This window comes from Rattus rattus, chromosome 10, assembly GCF_011064425.1.
Source record: "Rattus rattus isolate New Zealand chromosome 10, Rrattus_CSIRO_v1, whole genome shotgun sequence".
NCBI lineage: Eukaryota > Metazoa > Chordata > Mammalia > Rodentia > Muridae > Rattus > Rattus rattus.
Genome location: NC_046163.1, coordinates 16,012,067 through 16,026,013, shown reverse-complemented (window position 1 = coordinate 16,026,013; position 13,947 = coordinate 16,012,067). Strand labels below are relative to the sequence as shown.

General features: G+C 35.3%; 1 long non-coding RNA gene across 1 annotated transcript in view; it reads left to right on the top strand.

Moving 5' to 3' along the window:
• Window positions 1-10,888, top strand: part of LOC116911763 — a 256,137-nt gene extending 245,249 nt beyond the window's left edge. The window contains exon 4 of the long non-coding RNA XR_004389339.1: window positions 10,727-10,888. This is a non-coding gene — a long non-coding RNA (uncharacterized LOC116911763). The remainder of the gene's footprint in view (window positions 1-10,726) is intronic.
• The last annotated feature ends 3,059 nt before the right edge of the window (window positions 10,889-13,947 follow it).

Sequence of the window (13,947 nt, the reverse complement as noted above, 5' to 3'; positions counted from 1 at the left end):
AAGTCCAGAAAAAATATCTATATCACTAAGATTTTTAAATCTCAACTTTCTGATTATAGGAACTCTAGTGCATCTCTATCCATATCTCCCATAAAAATATTTTCATTCTTAGACTGTCATTGATACTCTCTATATATGATGTCTTTTAGAATTATTCATTTCATATAACCCACTGCTCACTATTTTCAAATTCTCCACATCATGGTAGAGTTTCTATATCCATATAGAGGATTTCTTCATTTTAATATTTTAATAGTTATGGATTGTATTTCTGTGATGAGACACTATATTTCTTGATGTTGACCAATGCAGTTCTTATAAAGAAAAACATTTATTTGTGGTTGTCTTAATGTTCAGAGTTATAGTCCATTGTCATCATGACAGAAAACATGGTGGCATGGAAGCAGACATGGTGCTGCAGAAGGAGCTGAATGTTTTATATCTTGATCAAGAGGCAGCAGAAGAGGAGACTGTGAGCTACCCTGAGCATAACTTGAGCATATGAGACATCAAAGCCTGCCCCCACAAGTGACACACTTCCTCAAACAAGGCCATACCAACTCTAACAGAAACACATTTCCTAATAGTGTCACCCATTATGAACCAAGCATTCAAACACATGGAGGTTATTTGTATTCAACTAACAGGACTATACACACAATATATGAAATATTAATAAGTATTATTCAGTCAATGCTTTTTCCTATAGATTTTTGACATGGGTATCAAGATGAACCAGCCATTGTTTAGCTTCTCTTACAATTTTTGTGCCACCTTTCCCCTAGTACATCTTGTAGGCAAGACCACTAGTAGGTCAAAGGTTGTTGGCTGGGTTGTTGTCTTAGTCCCTTCACTGGAATTCTTGCCTTGTTACAGAAGATGGCCAGTTCAGCCTCTGTATCCCCATTGGTAGTAGTCTTAGCTAGGGTCAGACTTGTAAATCCTGGGAGTTTCCATTGCTAGATTTCTAGCTCATCCCTAAGATGTCCCCTCAATTCAACTTACCTCTCAAATTACTCTGTCCCTCCATCCTTTCCCACCCTGATCCCTCCTGTTCCCATCATCCCCAAACCCCTCTACCCACTATCTCTATTCTTTCACTCTTTCCTATGGAGATCCATGTATCCAACCTTGAACCTTCCTTTTTACTTAGCTTCTCTTCGTCTGCCCATTTTAACATGATTGGCCTTTACTTTATAGTGAATATACACTTATGAGTAAATACATGCTTGTATGTCTAGGTCTGGGTTGCCCCCAGAATGATTTTTTTTATCTTTGTCTATTTATGTGAATGTCTACTTGTCTATTTGTCCATGATGCCATTGTTTTAACAGCTGAGTATGACTTCATCGTATAAATGTACTATGGATTAATTATCTATTCATCTATTGAGTGACATATCTAGGTGTTTTCAGTTAGTGACTATTACAAATGAAGCACTGTGAACATGGGTGAGCAAGTGTCCTTGTGGTGTGATAGAGTATCCTTGGGCTACATATGCCCAAGAGTGATATAGCTCTGTCATGAAGTAGATCAATTTCTTATTTTTCAGAGCAACTGTCATATTGATTCTCAAAGTGACTGTACAAGTTTGTACTTCTACAAGCAATGGAGGAGTGTTCCCCTTGATCCACATCCTCACCAGCATGAACTGTCAATTGTACTTTTGATCTCAGCATTTCTGACAGATATAAGATGGAATCTTAGAGTCATTTTGATTTTATATTTTCCTAATGGCAAAGGATGGTATCTCTTTAAGTGGTTCTTGGTCATTTAAAATTCCTTGGTCTAGAATTCTCTGTTTATATATCCACCCACTTTTTAACTGGATTATTTGGTCTGTTGAAGTCTAGCTTCTTAAGTTCTTTATATATTTGGAAATTAATTCTGTATCAGATGTGCGGTTAGTAAACATATTTTCCCCTTCTGTAGACTGTCATTTTGTTCTATTGACAGTGTCATATGTCTTACAGAAGCTTTTTAGTTTCATGATGTCCCATCCATTTATTAATTCTCTGTCTTTTTTTTTTTTTTTTTTGCTGCAATGCATTCAAAGCTTTTTCTCACTTTCTATTCTATCAGGTTCAGTGTATCTGGTTTCATGTTGAAGTCTTTATCTACTTAGACTTTGTGCAGGGTGATAGATATGAATCTGTTTGCATTATTTTACATGCAAACATTCAGCTAGGCTAGCACCATTTGTTGAAGACGCTTTCCATTTGCCACTTTACAGTTTTGGCTTCCATGTCAATAATCAGTTGTCTGGATTTATGTCCAGTTCTTTGACTTGATTCCATTTATCCACACAGCTGTTTTCATGCCAGTCCCATGCTGTTTTTATTACTATGACTTCAAGGTGCAGCTTGGACTGCAGATGTACCACAGATAGTGACATTGCTGCAAGTTGTTTTATTGTACAGGATTGCATTGTGTATCATGTTTGCTTTGTTTTGTTTACCATATGAAGTTGAGTATTATACTACCAAGGCCTATAATATATTGTGTTGGAATTCTCCTGGGGATTGCATTGAATCTATAGATTGATTTTGATAAGATCCATTTTAATTCTATCGATCGAGAGCATGGGATATCTATCTATCTTCAGGTATCACCTTCGATTTATTTCTTCAGAGACTTGAGATTCTTTTCATACAGGTCTTTTGCTTGCTTGGTTAGAGTTACTCTAAGATATTTTATACAATGTGTGAGTGTTTTGAAAAATTTGTCTCGGAATTCTTTCTGAATAGAATTATCATCTATATATAGGAGGGCTACTAATTTCTTGAGTTAATCTTCTACCCAGCCACTTTGCTGATAGCTTATCAGTGGTAGGAATTGTCTTATAGAATTTCTGGTCTCGTTTATGCATACTATTATATCATCTGCAAATAGTTAGGTTTTGACTTCTTCCTTTACAATTTGTATCACCTTGATCTTGCTTAGTTGTTTTATTGTTCTAGTTGGAACTTTAAGAACTATATTGAATAAATGTGTAAACTTGTCTTGTTCTTGACTTTACTGGAATTGCTTTAATTTTTCTCTCCACGTAGTTTGATGTAGGCTATAGGCTTGTTGTTTATTGTCTTAATTATATTTAGGTATGTCTCTTGTGTCCCTGATCACAAAAGTCCCTAAGACTTTTGCCATGATTGGATGTTGGATTTCACCAAAGGCTTTTTCAATATCTAATGAGATGATATACAGTTTCATTTTTCCTTTCAGTTTGTTTATGTGGTGGATTATATTTACAGATTTTTATATGTTGAACCATCCCGGCATCTCTGCAATGAAGCCTACTTGATCATAGTGGATGATCTTTTTGACGTGTTTTTAGATTTGGTTTTCAAGCCTTTAATTGTGTATTTTTGTATAAATGTTCATGGGCAGTATTGATTTGTAATTCTCTTTCTTTGTTGCATCTTTGTGTAGTTTGGTCATTAGGCTGACAGAGTCCATATCAAATGAGATTGGTAATTTTTTTCTGTTTCTATTTTGTGGAATAATTTGAGGAATGTTGGTACTAGATCACTGTTTAAAGGCTGGTAGACTTCTGTGCTGAAACAGTCTGGACCTCTGTTGGCTTTTGTGGTTGTTTGATTTTTTTAGGGGGTGGGGTGTGGCTTGGGAGACTCTGTGGTGAGTGCCTGTGATTTCCACAGGGTTGTTCCTCAATTTGTTTAAATTGTTTATTTGATCTTGATTTAACTCTGGTACGTGGCAATTATTAAGGAATTTTTCCATTTCTTTTTGATTTTCCAATTTTGTACAGGGTTTTTCAAGTATGACCTACTGATTCTTTGTATTTATCTGGTGTCTGTTGTTATAGTTTTCTTTTCTTTTCTGATTTTATCAATTTAGATATGCTTTCTTTTAGATAATTTGGTTAAGGGTTTGCCTATCTTGTCAATTTTCTCAAAAAACTAACTCTTTGTTTCATTTATTTTTTTGCAGCATTCTTTTTGTTTCTATTTTATTAATTTCAGCCCTCAGTTTGATTATTTCCTGCCATCTTCTCCTCTTGGTTGTGTTTCATTTTTTTGTTCTAGTGCTTTCAACTCTGTGTTAAATTGTAAGTAGGATATCTCACTAATTTCTTTATTAAGACACTTATTGATATGGATTTCCTCTAAGTGGTGTTTTCAAGTGTCCCAAAAGTTTGAGTATGCTGTACCTTCATTTTCATTGAATTCTAAGAAGAGTTTACTTCTCCTTGACCCAGTGGTCATTCAGTAAACAATGGTTCAACTTCCATGTCTTTGTAAGCTTTCTGTTGGTACTATTGTTCCTGAAATGCAGCTTTAATCTGTAGTGGTCTGATAAGATACTATGGGCTATTTCAGGGTGCGTGTGTGTGTGTGTGTGTGTGTGTGTGTGTGTGTGAGAGAGAGAGAGAGAGAGAGAGAGAGAGAGAGAGAGAGAGAGAGAGAGAGAGATTCTTTGTGACACTTTGTGACAGAGAATGGGGTCAGTTTGGGTGAAGGTTCTATAAATTGCTGAAACAAGGAACACTATTTTATGTTAGGATAAAATGTTTTGTAGATATGTGCTAGATCCATTTGAGTCATAATATTTGTTAGTTCCAATGTTTATCTGTTTAATTTTTATGTGGACGTACTGTCCTTTGATGAGAGTAGTGGGTTGAAGTCTCCCACTACTAACATGTAGGGTTCAATGTGTGATATAGGATTGTTCCTTTTACACTTACTGTTTTTAATTAATTTTATTTTCCTAAATTTTAGTGTTTTTTTCCTTTACAAATGTAGATATTCATGCATTTGGGGCATATTATTTCAAAATAAATACATTTTCTTGGAGGACTTTTCCTTTAATATGTTCCTATATCTTTTGATTAATTTTGGTTGGAAGTCTAATTTGCAAAATAATAGAAAGGACATACCAGCTTCCTTTTTTTTTTCTTTTGGTGAAAAACTTTTTCAACCCTTTACTCTGAGATGATGTCTATCCTCAATGTCAAGGTGTGTTTTGTGTATGCATTAAATGGATAAATTCTGTTTTTCCATCCATTCTGTATGACTTCACAAAAAATAATCTTTTTTATTAAGAAATGGAGTCCAAATTTTCTAGACAGATACCAGTTACTGAAATTAAATCAGGAAAAAATACACCATCTAAACAACCCCATAACTTCTAAAGAACTAGAAGCACTTACTAAAAGTCTCCCAACCAAAAAGAGCCCAGAACCCTATGGGTTTACTGTAGAATTCTATCAGACCTTCATAGAAGACCGCCTACCAAGACTATCTAAACTCTTCCACAAAATTGAAACAGACAGAGCACTACCAAATTCCTTCTATAAAGCCATACTTACTCTTATACTGAAACCACACAAAGACCCAACAAAGAAAGGGAATTTCAGACCAATTTCCTTTACGAATATTGCCGCAAAAATACTCAATAAAATCCTTGCAAACCGAATCCAAGAACACATCAAACGATTATCCATCATGATCAAGTAGGCTTCATCCCAGGGATGCAGGGATGGTTTAATATATAGAAATCTATCAATATAATCCACTACATAAACAAACTCAAAGATAAGAACCATATGACCATTTCATTAGATGCTCAGAAAGCATTTGACAAAATTCAAAACCCCTTCATGATAAAAGTCCTGGAAAGATCAGGAATTCAAGACCCATACCTAAACATAGTAAAAGCAATATACAGTAAACAAGTAGCTAACATCAAACTAAATTCAGAGAAACTTGAAGCAATCCCACTAAAATCAGGGACTAGACAAGGCTGCCCACTCTCTCCCTACTTATTCAATAAAGTACTCGAAGTTCTAGCCAGAGCAGTCAGATAATGAAAGGAGGTCAAAAGGATACAAATTGGAAATGAAGAAATCAAAATATCACTATTTGCAGATGATATGATAGTGTACTTAAGTGACCCCAAACATTCCACCAGAGAACTATTTAACCTTATAAACAAATTCAGCAATGTGTCCAAGAACAAAATTAACTCAAACAAATCAGTAGTCTTCCTCTACTCAAAGGATAAACAAGTTGAGAAAGAAATTAGGGAAATGACACCCTTCACAATAGTCCAAAATACTATAAAAATATCTTAGAGAGACTTTTACCAAGCAAGTGAAAGATCTTTATGACAAGAACTTCAAGTCTCTGAAGGAATTAGGGAAATGACACCCTTCACAATAGTCCAAAATACTATAAAAATATCTTAGAGAGACTTTTACCAAGCAAGTGAAAGATCTTTATGACAAGAACTTCAAGTCTCTGAAGGAAGAAATTGAGGAAGATCTGAGAAGATAGATCTTCCATGTTCATGGATTGGCAGGATTAATATAGTAAAGATGTCCGTTTTGCCCAAAGCAATCTACAGATTCAATGCAAGCCCCATTGAAATTCCTACTCAATTCTTTATAGAGATAGAAAGACCAATTTGCAAATTCATTTGGAATAATGAAAAACCTAGGTTAGCAAAAATTATACTCAACAATTAAAGATCTTCTGGGGGAATCACCATCCCTGACTTCAAACAGTGTTACAGAGCAATAGTCATAAAATCTGTATGGTATTGATACAGAGACAGGCAGATAGATCAGTGGAACAGAATTGAAGACCCAGAAATGAACACACACAGCTATGGTCACTTGATCTTTGACGAAGGAGCTAAAACCATCCAATGGAAGAAAGATAACATTTTCAACAAAAGGTGCTGGTTCAACTGGAGGTCAGTGTGTAGAAGAATGCAAATCAATCTTTTCTTATGACCCTGTACAAAGCTTAAGTCCTAGTGGATTAAGGACCTCCACATCAAACCAGATACACTCAAACTAATAGAAGAAAAAGTGGGGAAGAGTCTCAAATACATGGCCATTGGGGAAGATTGCCTGAACAAAACACCAATAGCTTATACTCTAAGATCAAGTATTGGCAAATGGGACCTCATAAAACTGCAGAGCTTCTATAAGGCAAAAGACATTGTCATTAGGACAAAACAGCAACCAACAGATTGAGAAAAAATGTTTACCCATCCTACATCTGATAGAGGGCTAATATCCAAAATATACCTAGAACTTAAGAAGTAATACTCCATAGAGAGCCAAATAACCCTATGAAAATAATGGGGAACAGAGCTCAACAAAACTTTCTCAGCTGAGGACTATCGAATGAACAAAAAGCACCTAAAGATGTATTCAACATCCTTAGTCATCAGGGAAATGCACATCAAATCAACCCTGAGATTCCACCTCACAACAGTCAGAATGGCTAAGATTAAATACTCAAATGACAGCAGATGCTGGCGAGGATGTGGAGAAAGAGGAACACTACTCCACTGTTGGTGGGGTTGCAAACTAGTAATCAGTCTGGAATCAGTGGAAATCAGTCTGGAGGTCCTCAGAAAATTGGATATTCCACTACCTAAGTGCCCTGCTATACCTTTCCTGGGCATATACCCAAAAGATGCCCCAACACACAGCAAAGACACATGCTCCACTATATTCACAGCAGCCTTACTTATAATAGTCAGAAGCTGGAAAGAACCCAAATGCCCTTCAACAGAGGAGTGGATTCAAAAAATTTGGGACATCTAAAATAATGACTTCATGAAATTCATAGGCAAATGGAAAGAACTAGAAAATATTTTCCTGAGTGAGGTAACCCAATCACAGGAAAACATATTTTGTATGCACTCACTGATAAGTGGATATTAGTCCAAAGTTTGAACTACCCAAGATGCAATTCACAGACCACAGGAAGCTCAAAAAGAAGAATGACCAAAATCCGGAGGCTCCCACTCTTTCTTAAATGGGGAAAAATATCCATAGGAGGGGATATGGAAGCAAAGTTTAGAGCAGCGACTCAAGGAATGGGCATTCAGAGCCTGCCCCACATGTGGCTCGTATATGTATATGTATATGTATATGTATATGTATATGTATATGTATATGTATATGTATATGTATATGTATATGTATATGTATATGTATATGTATATGTATATGTATATGTATATGTATATGTATATGTATATGTATATGTATATGTATATGTATATGTATATGTATATGTATATGTATATGTATATGTATATGTATATGTATATGTATATGTATATGTATATGTATATGTATATGTATACAGTCACCAAAACCAGATAAGATTGATAAAGCTAAAAACTGCATGCTGAAAGGAACCGGATACAGATCTTTCCTGAGAGACACATTCAGAGCATGTCTAATACAGAGTACAATGCTAGCAGCAAACCACTCAACTGAGAACTGGACCCCCTTGGGGGCAATTAGAGGAAGGATTGAAAGAGTAGAAGGAGCTTGAAGCCCCATAAGAACAACAATGCCAACCAAGAGCTTCCAGGGACTAAACCACTATCAAAAGACTATACATGGACTCATCCAGGGCTCCAACTGCATATGTAGCAGAGAATAGCCTTGTTCGGGCACCAGTGGAAGGGGAAGGCCTTGGTCCTGCCAAGGTTGCACCCCAAATTCAAGGGAATATGATGGGGGCAGTAAGGGGGATGGATAGGCATAATACCCGTACAGGGTATGGGTAGGGTATCAGGACTTATGGACAGGAAACCCAGAAATTTGAACGTTTGAAATGTAAGTAAGGGAATATATCTAATAAAAATATTAAATAAACAAACAAAAAAGATATGGAGTCCATTGATATTGAAAGATATTAAAGAGTTATTAATGTTAATTCCTGTTATTTTGTGGTGGTAGTGGTAATGTGTGCTTTTAATTTTGCTCATTTGAAATTATTTATTTTCTATGGTTTCATTGGTGTAGCTATCATTTTTGTTTTGGAGTTTTCCTTCTAGCACATTTTGTATGGCTGAATTCGTAGGATAACACTGCTTAAATTTGAACATGTCGTGGAATATCTTGCCTTCTCCATATATGATGATTGAAATTTTTGCTAGTTGTAATAGTCTGGACTGGTATCTATGGTCTCTTAGAGTTTAAAGACATCTGCCTCGGCCCTTCCAGGATTTAGTGTTTCCATTGAGTAGTTGGATGTGATTCTAATGGGTCTTCCTTTATATGCTACTTGACTTTTTTCCTTGATGTGTTTGATATATTTTCTTTTTTCTGTAAGTTTAGTGTTTTGAATATCATGTGGTATACAGACTTTCTTTTGTAGTCCAATCAACTTGGTCTTTCTGTAATCTTCTTGTACCTTTTACAGGCATCTTCCTTTTAAGCTCTAACATTTTTTCTTCTATAATTTTGTCAAAAATCTTTTTCCTGAACATTTAAGCTGGGAATCTTTTTTTTATTCCATTCCTATTATTTTTAAGTTTGGTCTTTTCATACTATCCCAGATTACCTGAAGATTATATGTCAGAAATGTTTAACATTTTTGACAGTTGTATCAATTTTTCTATCATATGTTCTATACCTGAGATTATTTCTTTCATCTCTTTTATTGTGTTGGTAATCCTTGCATCTTTAGTTCCTGTTTGCTTGTCTGGGTTTTTTAATCTCCGGGATTCCCAAAGTTTATGTTTCATTTATAGCTTTTATTTCTATTTTCAGATTTTGATAAGTTTTGATCATATTCTTCACTTGCTTTTTGTGATTTCTTTGATTTTTTTAAGGGATTTGTTCATTTCCACTTCAAAGAATTCATCATCTTTATAAAATTAAGTTAATTTTCTTGTGCTTCTTCTATGTTGGACTATCCCGTGTTTGCTATAGTAAAATAGCTGGACTTTGGTGGTGACATATTGTCCTGGTGTTGCTACCTATGTTCCTGTTCTATCCCCTAGTCATCTGGGTTCAAGGTTATTACAGGTTTAGATGCTGATTTCTGACTACATTTGTTGTATGATTTTTCTTTTTATTATTTTCACCTTGCTATCTGTTTCCTCTCTGGTCTTCTGAACTGAAGAGCCTGTGGTTCTGGTGACCAGTATGTCTTCATTTAGTTCCAGTATTATGTCTGCACTGATGATTTGCTGGCCTGTGAGATGGCTGGAGGTTTGTGGTACTCATGTTGCATCTGGAGTTTTAGGATTCTATGAATTGGCATGCCCTCAGAGACATTGTGGTCTCTGGGGTTCTACTATCTGGGCTTCATAGAGTCCTTAGTATAGGTGTAGCCTACAGTGGAGCGGGATTCTTGCCAAGGTTATGGAGCACAGGAGAGAAGCTGTTGGAACTGGTGGGAAGAATTTAAGATGTGTTAGTGGGCACTGAGGTTTGTACTACTTGAGGTTTCTAGTACCAGCATATCCGCTGGTGGAATGACAGTCTTCTGGTGGGATTATGGTCTGTGGTTTACCAAACATATTTTTATACAAGCAAGGACTTCATATTAAAACTTTGCAAACAAGTCAGTTCACTGTTACCACAATAGCATCCCATGTCAGTTATCAATCTTTCAAGTGTGCAAAATATCATTTCCCAGCCAAAACAATTTGCCATGAGAGACAATCATTACTGAGTAGATGAAATATCAATGATATATGTATGGATTAGAGAGTATTAATGCCATGAAATTTCCAAATGACAGCAGTCTAATGTTAATAAAGATAAGGAAAGATATGGCCATTAATCTTACAATGCCATGTGAATATTAAAACAAAATGATATCAGTGTGAAAGAAGGTAGAAAAAGATGATCCCATCCAGAAATCATTCCATAATATGAATGTTGAAGAAACAAAGTAATATGCTTGGATTTTTTTCTTTCCTATATTTCCTAATCCAGATTTATATTTTTGAAAACAATATCTACTATCAACCTGATATCAAGAGCAGTTCTTTACGACTGACATCTTCAGGAAAAGAAGGGATTGTTTTTAATGGGATTGCTGATTGGTTATATGAAGGTGAGTTGCAAAATTATAATTTCTAAAGGGCAAAATGGCATATTTGTGTATAAAACCTTCAAGAAAATCTGTGCATTCTAGATGCCCATTGCCTCCCTTGTTCTCCATATTTCTGTCTAAGAGTGGCATGCTGTCTTATTGCATGGGCTCACATGCTGCCTGGCTGTGGTTTCTATCTTCATATATATTACACCTATGTTTTATAGTGAGTTGATATGTGAGGATACCAGAGTTAACTTCCCAGAACTGATATTATATGATTCACAACTGTCTGTAACTCCAGCTCCAAAAGCTCCATTTTCATGGGTATCTAAGTGTATATGCACATGCACATCATTATATTTGGATGTTTTGTTGTTGTTATTTATTCATTTATTTATTTATTTATTTAACCCTGGCTCTTCTGGAACTCACTCTGTAGACCAGGCTGTCCGTGCACTCATATGCCTTTATCTCCTGAGAGCTGGAATTAAAGATGTTTGCCACTACCATCCAGCTTCACATTATTAAAAAAAAATAAAGACCTAAAGAGATGATTCATCACTTAACTGCAATAAATACTGTCATAAGGGTCATGTTTAGGTTCTAACCTACCTGTGCTTTGCAATTGTCTTTAATTCACATTCTAGAATATCTAATGCTATTGTCCAGAACCAATGAGTTCCTAAACTCATGTAAGTGCACACTACATACATAAAAGTAAAAGTTAAATAAGTAAATTTTAAATATAGTATAATTAATTTCAAAAGCATACACAAAAGACCTTTGATTTTAGTTCTTCTCATCAGGGACACGATTTCATGTTTGAAACATAGAAACAACAACTGGATATAATTTATGATTTAAATTTGATACCATTAAATCTAATTTTGTTAACAGTTGAGAGTGTCCAAGCAAATTAAGTGATGAAAATCTTTGTCCAGTTTTGACCATGGAGTAATCATTGACTACCTGTGTTATCAGAATGAGCAAGTAGGCCTGTCTTTAACATCTAGGCTTACTGTTCAACCAAGTGTGGTAAAATATCTCAATATTTAAATTGAGTCAGTATACTTGATTGCAAATTACACAGGGGGAATAATTGAGAAAATCAATTTCATATCTCAAATTTACAAATATAAATATTCTACTCTTCATTTGATCATTTTTCACTTAGAGAATACTTTATTATTTTCTGTAATCAAACTCATGTAGGTAATCTCAGATATATAATTCATTGTGTTACCTCTGTATAAAATGCAAGATTCTTTTTCTTTTTTCTTTTCTTTTTTTCGGAGCTGGGGACCGAACCCAGGGCCTTGCGCTTGCTAGGCAAACGCTCTACCACTGAGCTAAATACCCAGCCCCCAAATGCAAGATTCTTAACAGATCTAATCCAATATTGCTGCTAACTCCTGTACATAGCTACCTCAATATGAGAAAATGGAACATAATTTTCCAAAGTTGACAGTGCATCTAAAGACACTAAATGTTCTAATTATATACATTACCAATAGTTTACATTCTCACATTTATATAAAAGACCTGTAGTAATGTTATGTTAAATATTATTAGTTATATATTTTCAGTAATTTAAATTTGCAGTGATGGTGCATTTTCTTTAAGAATAAAAGTAAGTTTAAAGAAAAATTGCAGTGGGCTGGCAAGATGGCTCAGTGGTTAAGAGCACCCGACTACTCTTCCAGAGGTCCTGAGTTCAATTCCCAGCAACCACATGGTGGCTCACAACCATCTGTAAAGAGATCAGATGCCCTCTTCTGGTGTATCTGAAGACAGCTACAGTGTACTTATATATAATAAATGAATAAATCTTAAAAAAAAAAGAAAAATCTCAGTAAACATCAATGTTCAGTCATTATGTTTTAAATTTTAATATGTATTTGTGTTTGTGTGGATGAAGTAGTGTATGCATTGTATGTACATGATATAGCATGTAAGAAGAAGTCAAATGGCACTTGCTAGATAGAGTTCTGTTTTTCTATATTATGGAGTTCATGGATGGAACTAAGGTGACCAGACTTGGTGGTAAACACTTTTACCCACTGTGCTTTCACTTTTTATCCAGATACCACTGTTTAAATTACCTTCTCTATACTCAAATGAATTTAAAAAAAAGTCCAAAGTAAGATAAGAGTATACCAAGTAGCCTTGATAAAGCAGGTGCTTCTATGTATCACAAAACTCAGGATGGTTTGTTATTCCAGCAATGTGATAACATGTTTGTGATACTATTACTTCTCACATAAAGGAAAATTAATCAAATATGAACACATTCATGCATCACCTCACTCAATGATCATTCTGTTAGCCAAGTGGATTCTAGTAGTGTAATACCACCATCATGTGCAAGGGACCATGTGGCCTTGACATCTCACATTCAGTAAAAGATGTTAATAGGTTGAGCTGTTTTACTGAGCCATAGTCTTTCAAGTTTAGATGTGTATGTAATCTAGTCCAGGTCTTGATGTTTGTGTGTACATGTGTATACACACATATACATATATATGCACACTTGCACACACACTATATGCATATATATATGCATACAGATACATATACATCACATACACATATACATATAAATACATGCACACTCACATATATCTTGAGTAGTGAGAACTGTTGAATGGTAGTATCTGCAATAGTTACAGCATGAAAGAATAAAGCAAACTTCAGAGAAACACAATGTAAGAAGAGTTCTCTGATGGGAGTGCTGGAAATTGACCCCTACTCTCCTGGATAAATTACTAGAGATGCTGAGGACAGCACTGACTGACAAAGCAGGTTTATAACAAACCTGGCTACTTCAGGTCTCCTAGAAGACAAGAATATAGGGCTATTGTTGATCAGAGAAGCAGAGCATCTCTGGTAAGCCTCATGTGTCCCAAAGATCCTCAATAATATAAGGGACTGAAAGATGAAGGAACCAAAACAGATCATGAATCTTAGTGGATGTAGGTTTGTAAAGAACTTGTGAGTATTGACCCACTCTAGGGATTTGCAAAGCATTTTTCCAAATTGGAAGGCACCTGAGTAGATATTGAAAGATTAAAATGCATTGGTGCTCAGAGATGGCTCAGAGATGGCTCAGAAGATAAGA